Genomic DNA, 9,486 nt, shown 5'->3' with positions numbered 1-9,486 from the left:
GAGCCCAAGGGAGATGCGACCAAGTCCCAGAGGAAGCAGACGAAAGCCCAGAGTGAAAGAGGACAATGCTGCAGAGGCGGCCGCTGAAATGCCGGGCTTGAGTGACCGTCAGGCGTCTAAGGAACCCAGCGGAAGTGGAAAAGAGGGGCCTATGGGCAGCTGCTGTACAGAAGCACTGTGAGCCAGAGCAGGCCCTGCCCCGTGCAGCTGGGGTAGCCCCTGTCAGATGAGTCAGAGGCGGGGAGGGCTGGCTCCGGTTTAGCCATCTGTCCAGTGGAGCGGGGCACATTCACACTTCCAGGACAACGAGGGCCGATCGGTTTCTTACGGGCAAGCCCAGCGGACGGGCAGTGGCTGCCGGGAACATCAACCTGCTCACTCTTCCCAGGGACCACAGAGCGAGGTTCCAGGCAAAGGATGCGAGCGCATAGTATCTGTGTCACATGTTCGAACCCCCACACTGGATAGAATTAAGCCTCCTTCCCCCCTGCCCCGCGTGTCATCTCCCATGTGCCAAACACCTTGGCAAATGCTTCATCTGTGTTAGTTTATTTAATCTACCACAAACGCTGGTATCCTAATTGTGGTTACGTCTTTTTTTTTTTTTTTTTTTTTTCTTAAGCTCCCGTCTTCTAGAAATGCGTATGTAATGCCAATGGACAAAACACAACGTTTCTGAATCTGAGACGTGTTTCATCATAATCCGGGCATGGTGGTAAGGTATAATTAGACTAAGAGGGGCCACGAGTTCCTAATTGTTGAAGCTTGGTCATCGGTACTTGGAGGTTCATCATACTAAGCTCACTGCTTTTGTGAAAGTTTCCTATATGTTTGAAATTTTCCGTTAAAAATGTTCTCTTAAAGAGACCGTGTTAGATATTTATGACGTTAGCTCCATTTACGTGCATGCAAACTGGGGCTCAGAGGTTCATTCCATTCTTGAGATCAAAGAGCTAATAAGCAGGCTGTGGTAGAGGCCAAGTTGTGCTCCCCGAAAGCCCATCTAGTGAATTACTCGCTGCCCACTGCAGTCAAGGGACAGACCCCAGCAGTCAGCTCCTTCCGTGTCTGTCTCAGCAGCCCAGGGCCACCTCACCCAAGGTCCCATCCTTCCTGGGGACACAAGACCCCAAGATAGAGCAAAACAGGTTATATAGGCTCAGCCATTTCAACTTAACCCAAGACAATTCCGATGGCCAATGCTCATTCAGAACTTTCTCCTGGGTTGGCCTAGCCTACATTGTACCTCCATCCCGGGTTGACTTTCCTCCTGTCCAGTCCTGCTGGCCCTCCTGCCTTTCACAGGCATTGATTGCAAACATCTTACATCCTGACCTGTATCTCATCATCTCCTTCCGGGGAGACCAGCCTGAGACACAGGGGAGCTGAGGTCTGAACCCGAATCTGTCCGAATGTGTGGCATGAATGAGTCTGCCAGAAACAGGGTGGGAGCAGCTCCCTCCTCAAAGCCCCTCAGTTCTCAGTGTTCAGCACCCAATCTTCTTCCCCAGCCCGCTGCTGAGGAGGCCTGCATAGATAGGAGCTTGTGAGCACCGAGAAGGAGAATGTCAGGGTCGCCCTGGGTTTGGGACGTTCTGAGCAGCGGGAGGCACTGCTAAGTTCAGAGGAGACCTTCCTGGCACGAGTTCCCTGCAGGCCCAGCTGGATGCAGCTGCAAAAGCGCTTTGAAGGCAGCGGCTCATGCCCTGTCCCGGGAAGCCCACCGAGGCCTCCCAGCAGCCCAACCTCGGAGGCCAGGCCTGCTCCCCAGCACCTCTAACACGGAAGCAACTCAGCAGGACGCCAGAGCCAGCAGGTGGCCTTGAAAATGCCCCGTGTAATTAGAAATCTCATTTCCATTCCTGGTCCCTGGTTTGCATGGCAAAGAGAGCAGTTTTTCTGGAACGAATTATCCCCTCCCTGCAGATGTCTTCAAAGGCTCCTAATCCAAAACGGGCTCTCCAAGACCCAGCCTCCCCAGGGCCGCCCATGCACACAGGAAGTCACTCCTTTGTGGGTACAGATGGGCCTTTGAAAATGTACGAACAGTGCTGACGTGGCAGAAAAGGCTGCCCATGAGGGCACGAGTCAGTGTCCCTGGTGCCTAGATCTTAGGAGAGCAGAGTACTTACCCCTCACCTGCACTCAGGGTGAGCTCACACAGTTTGCCTGGGACTGTCCTCGCTGTGGCACTGAACGTCGTGGGTCCCGGAAACCCCTCAGTGCCGGGCAGGCCCGTCACTTGCTCACCCTGCCTGCACTCCCAGTTTGCCAAGGTCAAAAAGGAGAGGAGCCAAGGTCAATCGGTTCCAGGCAGTGGAGGCCCTTCTGTCTCAGTCAAATATATATATATATATATATATATCAATTTGATTTACATCAAATTGTAAATCACATGTATCACAAATTCACATCAAAATCACATATATCAGTGTGAATTATGTATTTTATATTTTTATAAATTTATATATTAGATACATTTTATACACCTATATATATTATTAAGTTATATATAAATATAGATTTATAGATGCAAATTATATATAAATGTATTTAATATATTTGTATATAGTATTATATATAAAAATGAATAATATATATTACAGAATTGTATGATACATTATAATATACATTATATTATAATACTATATGTTATGGTATAAATAATACTAACTATAATACTACATATATATGCTTCATAACTCTCTCTATATATGTATATATAATATATGCATAATATAAAACTATATATATGTATATACATACACACACACACACACACACACACACACATACCATATATCAGCCATGTAGCCAATCATGGATCCATCCGTTCATTTTTAGCAAACATGTATTAAGTGCCTACTGTTTGTCACGGCCAAATAATAACACAGATTGAGAAGGTCCCAGTCTGATGTAGGGATTCTCTAGCTTCTGGGGTCCAGAGGTGGCCTCCTGGCAGCTGGTAGGTGAAGTCCAGAAACTCTTTGAAATTACTGTAAAACTCTCTGAAGAAGTTTAAAATGTTTCTGGATGAAGAAACACACATGTAAATGGCTAATTACAACATAGGGCTGTTTCCCGAAGTGTGTTCCGAAATCCTCTAGCCTCTCGCTTCGCAAAGAGTGGTACACGAACCAGCAGCATCACGCAAGAGCTTGCTAGAAGCACAGGTGCTCTGGCCTGACCCTGGACCTGCTGAATCAGGGTCTCCTTTTTCACATGACCCCCAGGCGATTCCTGTGCACATGACACTTTGAAAGGTGCGGCTTCCGTGGCGGCTGTTACGTCAGGTGTCCCCAGTGAACCATACCTCCCAGGGGAAGGGTACGATGCCAGTCCCAGGCCTCAACAAGACAGAGAAGCTTCTGTTTCACAGCCTTCGGAGCTCTGAGGCTACATAGAGAAAGGTGCAGCTGTCCCAGCACCCCAGCCGAGCCAGCCCCGATCAACCTGCCGAATGTGTGCACACGAGTGACCACTGTCGAGCCCAGCCGAGTCCAGTCCGGACCGCAGAGCCGTCAGAAAAAAACGAAAGACTACCTGAAACAGAAATTGTTATAAAACCACCCCCAAAACTTAATGGCTTGAGACAACAACCATGCATTTGTGGTTGCCGTCTCTCCTTCCCCACACGGTCGGTCTCTCCCCCTGTCTCTCGGAGGGGATGTAGAGTTTTTGGTTTTTTTTTAATATTTATTTTTGAGAGAGAGAGAGAGAGAAAGAACACACACAGGTGAACCGGGCAGGGGCAGAGAGAGTGGGGGACAGAGGATCTGAAGCAGGCTCCGTGCTGACAACAGAGAGCCTGATGAGGGGCTCGAACCCACAAACCTCGAGATCATGACCTGAGCCGAAGTCCGACCCTCAACCAACTGAGCCTCCCAGGCGCCCCCTGAGAAAATTTTTGATTAGCTCCCCAGAGAGTTCTTATGTATACTGAAGTCTCAGAATTGCTACAATGCGTGGTGGAAAGTGTCACAATCAAGACTAAACGGAACACCCGTGGAAGCTTGTGGAAGCCTTTAGAGAGCAGGTAACACCGGACGCTGAAGGTTGAATAAGAGACAGCCAGGTGCAGAAGAGCGCCATGCGCCAGGGAGCTGGAAGAGCTTTCTCCCTCCAGGTAAAGCCAGTCCAAAGATACATTACAGAGCTGTAGATAACCGGGGCTCAGTCCTGCAGGGGACCCTCTAAGGGGCTGGGGGGAATGCCTTTCAGAATTTCTACCCAAAGTACAAAAGTAGCGGCTCCTTCCCTCCATGGGCCAAAAGTGCTTCGTGGGGGGGTGTTAGCTCCTTTGTCCTTCCAGAAATCCCCATGTTTCCAAACTGAGTGGGTTCACATAGGCCTCCCAGGCGTCACTGGGATGACAGAGCCATGGCGGATGACAAGGGGCTCGGCTGAGACGAGGGCTGCCCGAGCACAGCAGGTTAACGGAGCGGTGGCTGGAGTAAAGGGTGTGAGGGCTGAGGAGGGATAAGAAGATACGACGTTAGGCACAAGCAGATCTGACATATCCCCTCCTGACGGTTTATTAACGGACTCTTGAGTGGTTCTCTTTCTTACCGGGCTGTCCGCTCTGGGAAGGAAGATTTTATTTCTTTTTTTAAATTTTTTTAATGTTTTTTATTTATTTTTGAGACAGAGAGAGACAGAGCGTGAGCGGGGCAGGGGCAGAGAGCGAGAAGGAGACACAGAATCCGAAGCAGGCTCCAGGCTCTAAGCTGTCAGCACAGACCCCGACGCGGGGCTCGAACTCGTGAACTGCGAGATCATGACCTGAGCCACCCAGGCCCCCCCCAGAAGAGTCTTATTTCCTAACATACCCTCATTTCCCCCCGGGCACAGTGCCTGGGACAAAACAGTGTGCAACAAATGTTTCACTAATTAGCTCATCTTAGCAGCACACCTCTTAGAGCCTGGAGCCTGGAGGGCTGGGACAGCGGGGGTGCTTTGGGCATGAAGTCAGGGCCGAGCTGGGTCGACCTCTGAGAAAGGTAGAGATGGGGGGTTGTGGAGACTCTCGGCAGGTCCCGATCACCACGGAAAACTACCGACTGCTGTAAGTCTACAAGACTGAAGGGGAGGAGAAGGCCCCAGAACAGAACCTGAGAAACTGACCCACCAACCAGTAAAGAGAAAGGAAGTAGGCACAGCCGGGGCCTTTCACTGTGGAATTGCCCTTGGCAGACAGTATCCACCTCACCTGCAAATGCCTGGGAATTTGCTCCTTCCTTCTCCCACGAGGGGAGGTCCCCACCCACTAGTGACCAATCCTGGGACACAAGAGCCCAGCCCCCATGCCCCAGGGAAGACAAAGTCTGCGGGATCGCTCATGCTGCAGCCCACGCCCCCCACCCCGCCGTGGCGTCGCGCTGAGGCTGGTCCAGCCAAACACACAGCTCAGCCTGGCGTCCGCCTCTGCCCATCCTGCTTCCCCTTGCTTCTTCCAGAACATTCCCTCGGCCAATCACTTGCATGAGCATATCCATGTCAGGCTCTGCCTCTAAGGCACCTGACTCGAGAGAGCAGATTGAGAATTGCCTGACCACTGCCAAAGCAAGAACTCTCCTTAGGGAGGTCAAGAGCCAAGTTTCTGGGCCCCTTAAATCTCTGGCAAGTTCAATTCAGTTCATCGGGGCTTCACGGATACCCGCCGTGTGCCAAGCCCTATATTGGGAAATGCAGCATCTGTAGCCTTAATCCCCAACAGCACTGCAAGGTGGAGATGTGTATTAATTTTCTACTGTCGCATGATCAGTTTAGCACAAATTTAGCAGCTTAGCTGCACAAAGGTATTTGTGGGGTCTGGGGGTCAGGGATTCAGGCACTGGTGAGCTGAGCATCAGCCTCACATGGAATTCTGGGTCCTCTTCCAGGATCGTTCAGGCTGTTGGTAGAATCCAGCCTCTTACTGTTGTATGACTGAGGTCATGTTTTCTTGCCGGCTATCAGCTATAGGTCACTTTCAGTTCCTAGAAGCCACCCTCGGGTCCTAGCCATGTGCTTCCCTCCAGAGGCAGTTCGCCACATGGTTTTTGCTTTCTTCCAGGCCAGCAGGAAAGAATCTGCCCTGCTTGTCTTTTCAAGGCTTCACCGGATTAGGTCAGGCCCACCCAGGGTAATCTCCTTTTTTATCAACACAAAAGCAACTGATTAGGAACCATTATTTCATCTGCAAAATTTCTTTTGGCATATAATGTATCCTAATCATGGAAGTGACATCCCATAATATTTGGGGGCCCTGCCCACACTCACAGGAAGGGGACAGTATAGAACATGTACACCAGGAAGCAGGAATCCTGAAGGCTATCTTAGAATTCAGCTTATTGCCTCTTTGCTGATAAGGAACTTAAGGCTCAGAGCAGTTAAGTTAGATGCCTTTGATCACACAGCATTTTAGTGAGGAACCAACCTGATTCCCCTCTCTCAGCTGCCCTGTGCTGCAAACAGATGGAGTCTAAGGCCAATCCCAAATCCAGACCTTTCTAGCTTCCAAAGATATGCAACTTTTCCCTCTAAAAAGGCAGGACTCACAGCAGAAGGACTAAATAAAAGTCTGGGTCAAGGGCCCACCAACTCGAACGCCTGTAGGGACAAGCCGGGAAATATAAATGGATGAAGCATCCCTATGTGAGGCAGCAGGGAATGGTGGTTACTCTAGCACGCCCAGCCTGAAGGCACTTCTATTCAATTAAAACACACACACATACATGCTCTGTCCTTCAAACAAAGCCAACATGCCCACTGGCGTAACCCAACTAAGCGGTAATTTGCAAACCCAGGTCTAGACGGTTTTTCTCATAACGACTTTGCTGAAAGGACCTCAAGGTAGAGAAAAGGCAGAAAAAAGACTCGAGTCCATTTGGGGCAACCCCAGAAGAAGCCTAAAGAATCAGAGCCTCTGACGTCTCAGTTTCCTACCAATTGGGCTAGAAAGATGCATATATATATATATAAATTGGCAAACATTTCTGCAAAGGGCCAGATAGTAAATATTTTAGACTCTGTGGGCCACATATTCTCAATCTCAGTTGTTCAACACTGCTGATGTAACACAAAAGCAGCCACAGACAGCACACAAATGGGTGTCAAGGGTTGTGTTCCAATAAAACTTTATTGACAAAGCTAGGTGGTGGGCCGAATTTGGCCCACGAGCCCTAGTTTCTTGGCCCCGGGTGTAGCGCATAGACTTTCAGGTCAGGAGAACCGACTCGAATTGCTGGGTCTTCCGGGCACCACCTGTGTGACTCAGAGAAACTGGCTGAAGTTCTGAACCTCCATTCCCTTGCTCATAACCCAGAAATCTCATTGTCAGATAGTGCGAGGGGCCACAGGGGCCTCCACGTTTCCCAGCCTCGCCGGCAATTGCGTGGGGCCAGGAAACCGCGTTCAGGTCAACCGGGCGCGGATAGAAGTGATGTCGGCCGCGTCCAAGCCTGACTCTTAAGCATGTTCTGGAAAAGTCTCTGGTCATCCCCTCCCTCCCCTGTGGGGACCCTGGGCCCCTTGTTCCACACGGTGTGAGTACAACACAGAGGGTCCCCCGACCCCCATGGTTCCGTGCAAGAGCGAGAAAGAAAAGCTCACTGTGTTACACCACCGAGAGGTGGCAGTGTGCAGGCTGAGCAATGACCTTAATACTAACACCAGCATCTTGGGGTCTTTGTGAGGATGAAAGGGGATGGGGATGTCGGGCACCAAGCCCAGGACGCGACACGCAGGAGGCACTCAACACGCATTAGCCATTATGACCACTCGGTTATAAATCGCATCACAAGTGCTTCAGGAGGGTTTTGGTTTTGGTTTTGGTTTTTGGTTTTGGTTTTGGTTTTTTTGGTTTTTGTTTTAGGAAAATTGGGAAACTTCCCTGGAAATAGTCACCTAACTTTTCCAAAAGACATCAGGCCCATTGAGGTGTTTTTTTTTTAATGTGGAGAATAACACTCTGATAAGGAAAATGCTGATTCTACATGTTACACCTCAAAAAAAAAAGGGATTACTTATGAACTCTCTTTAAGAGAAGGAAGGAAGGAGGAAAAATACCCTCTAATTTTTGCATCCCCATTCATCATTTTCTCCACTCAGCACGTTTCCTGAGCGGGTCTACCCTGTGCACGCCTTGAGCCGGCTGCTGACTCAGCCACGGTCCCGCCGCCCAGTGGTCAGAGCAGGTGGCTTTGGGGCTCTGCCGAGCGCTATCAGCCCGCAGAGCAGGGAGCTCCGCGCTACGAGCGGGGGCCACAGCTGCTCCTTGAACCCATAGGCCCCCCTCACCACGTGTCCCAGAAATGGGGGGAGGCCCAAGCCCGACTGGATGTCACGGCCGCCTCCAGCCCAGAAATGATCCACTTGCCAGCAGCTTGACGTTTCCAGCTCAAACAAGCAGAGGGAAGGGAAACTTCGGCTCCTACGTCCAAGGAGAGGTTTCTGAGCTGAAGGTAGGTTCCGAGAAGGGAATTTTGAAGGAGAAACACGGGGACGCGATGAAGCAAACCGCGCCGTGGACGTTTTCGAGGGCACATCAAGAAAGAAGAGGGGATCTTTGATCCTGTAGACGAGAAACGCGTTGTCAAAAACACACGTGGAGAGAGCCAAGGGGCCAGCTCACGGCTTGGGACAACAAGCTGCGAAACAAGGTCTGCTCCGACTGGGGCCACGTCCAAAACCAGTCTCGGCCCACCCTCTCCGCGTAGCCAGTATTTAACGAATGCCCAGCAAGCCACACACCGTGCCGAGCGCTCTGCTTAAATCACCTTTTTAAGCTCACACTCACCACAGCCCTAAGAATTAGGAGCGTTGCTACCCACCGTCACCCATGGATTTGCTGATGGAAACGTTGAGACTCGGAGACCGTGTTCTGCTGGGTCTTGGGGCTCTGCAAGGGCAGAACTAGGATTTGAACGTCAAGTGTCTTCGTCGCTTCGAGCTGCTATCCCAAGATGGCATAGGCCGGGGGGGAGCACAGAACAGAAATATATCCTTCACAGTTCTGGAGATGGGGAGGTCTGGCATGAGGGTCGGGCGCTGATGAGGACCTGCTTCCTGGCTTGTGGCGCTGCCTTCTCGAAGCAGTTTTCCACGGCAGACAGCAGAGAGGGAGGGGGTGAGCTCCGTCGTGTCTCTCTTGTCAGGCGACTCAAACCATCACGGGGGGTCCCCCCTCGTGACCTAATCACAGCCCAGTGCCCCACTTCCTAATACCATTCCGTTGGGACTTAGAGTTTCAACATATGAATTCGGTGGGGGGATGGGGGTACAAACGTGCAGCCTGTAAGAAGGCACCTTCATTCCAGAAGCGACCACTTAATTTCCAGGCGATAGCGTCTCGTAACCAAACCCCTCCATATACCAGACCCCGTTCTAAATATCTCCCGTCTCTCGTCCCATTTTCACAGCCCTGCGAGGCTGGTGCCATGATCATTCCCATTTTACAGATGAAGAAGCCCACGCTAGGAAAGGCTGAACGACTCGGTCAAGGTC

The sequence above is a fragment of the Panthera onca genome, chromosome A3 (genome assembly GCF_046562875.1).
Source record: "Panthera onca isolate mPanOnc1 chromosome A3, mPanOnc1 haplotype 2, whole genome shotgun sequence".
Lineage (NCBI taxonomy): Eukaryota > Metazoa > Chordata > Mammalia > Carnivora > Felidae > Panthera > Panthera onca.
Note: the sequence above shows the minus strand (reverse complement) of the source record.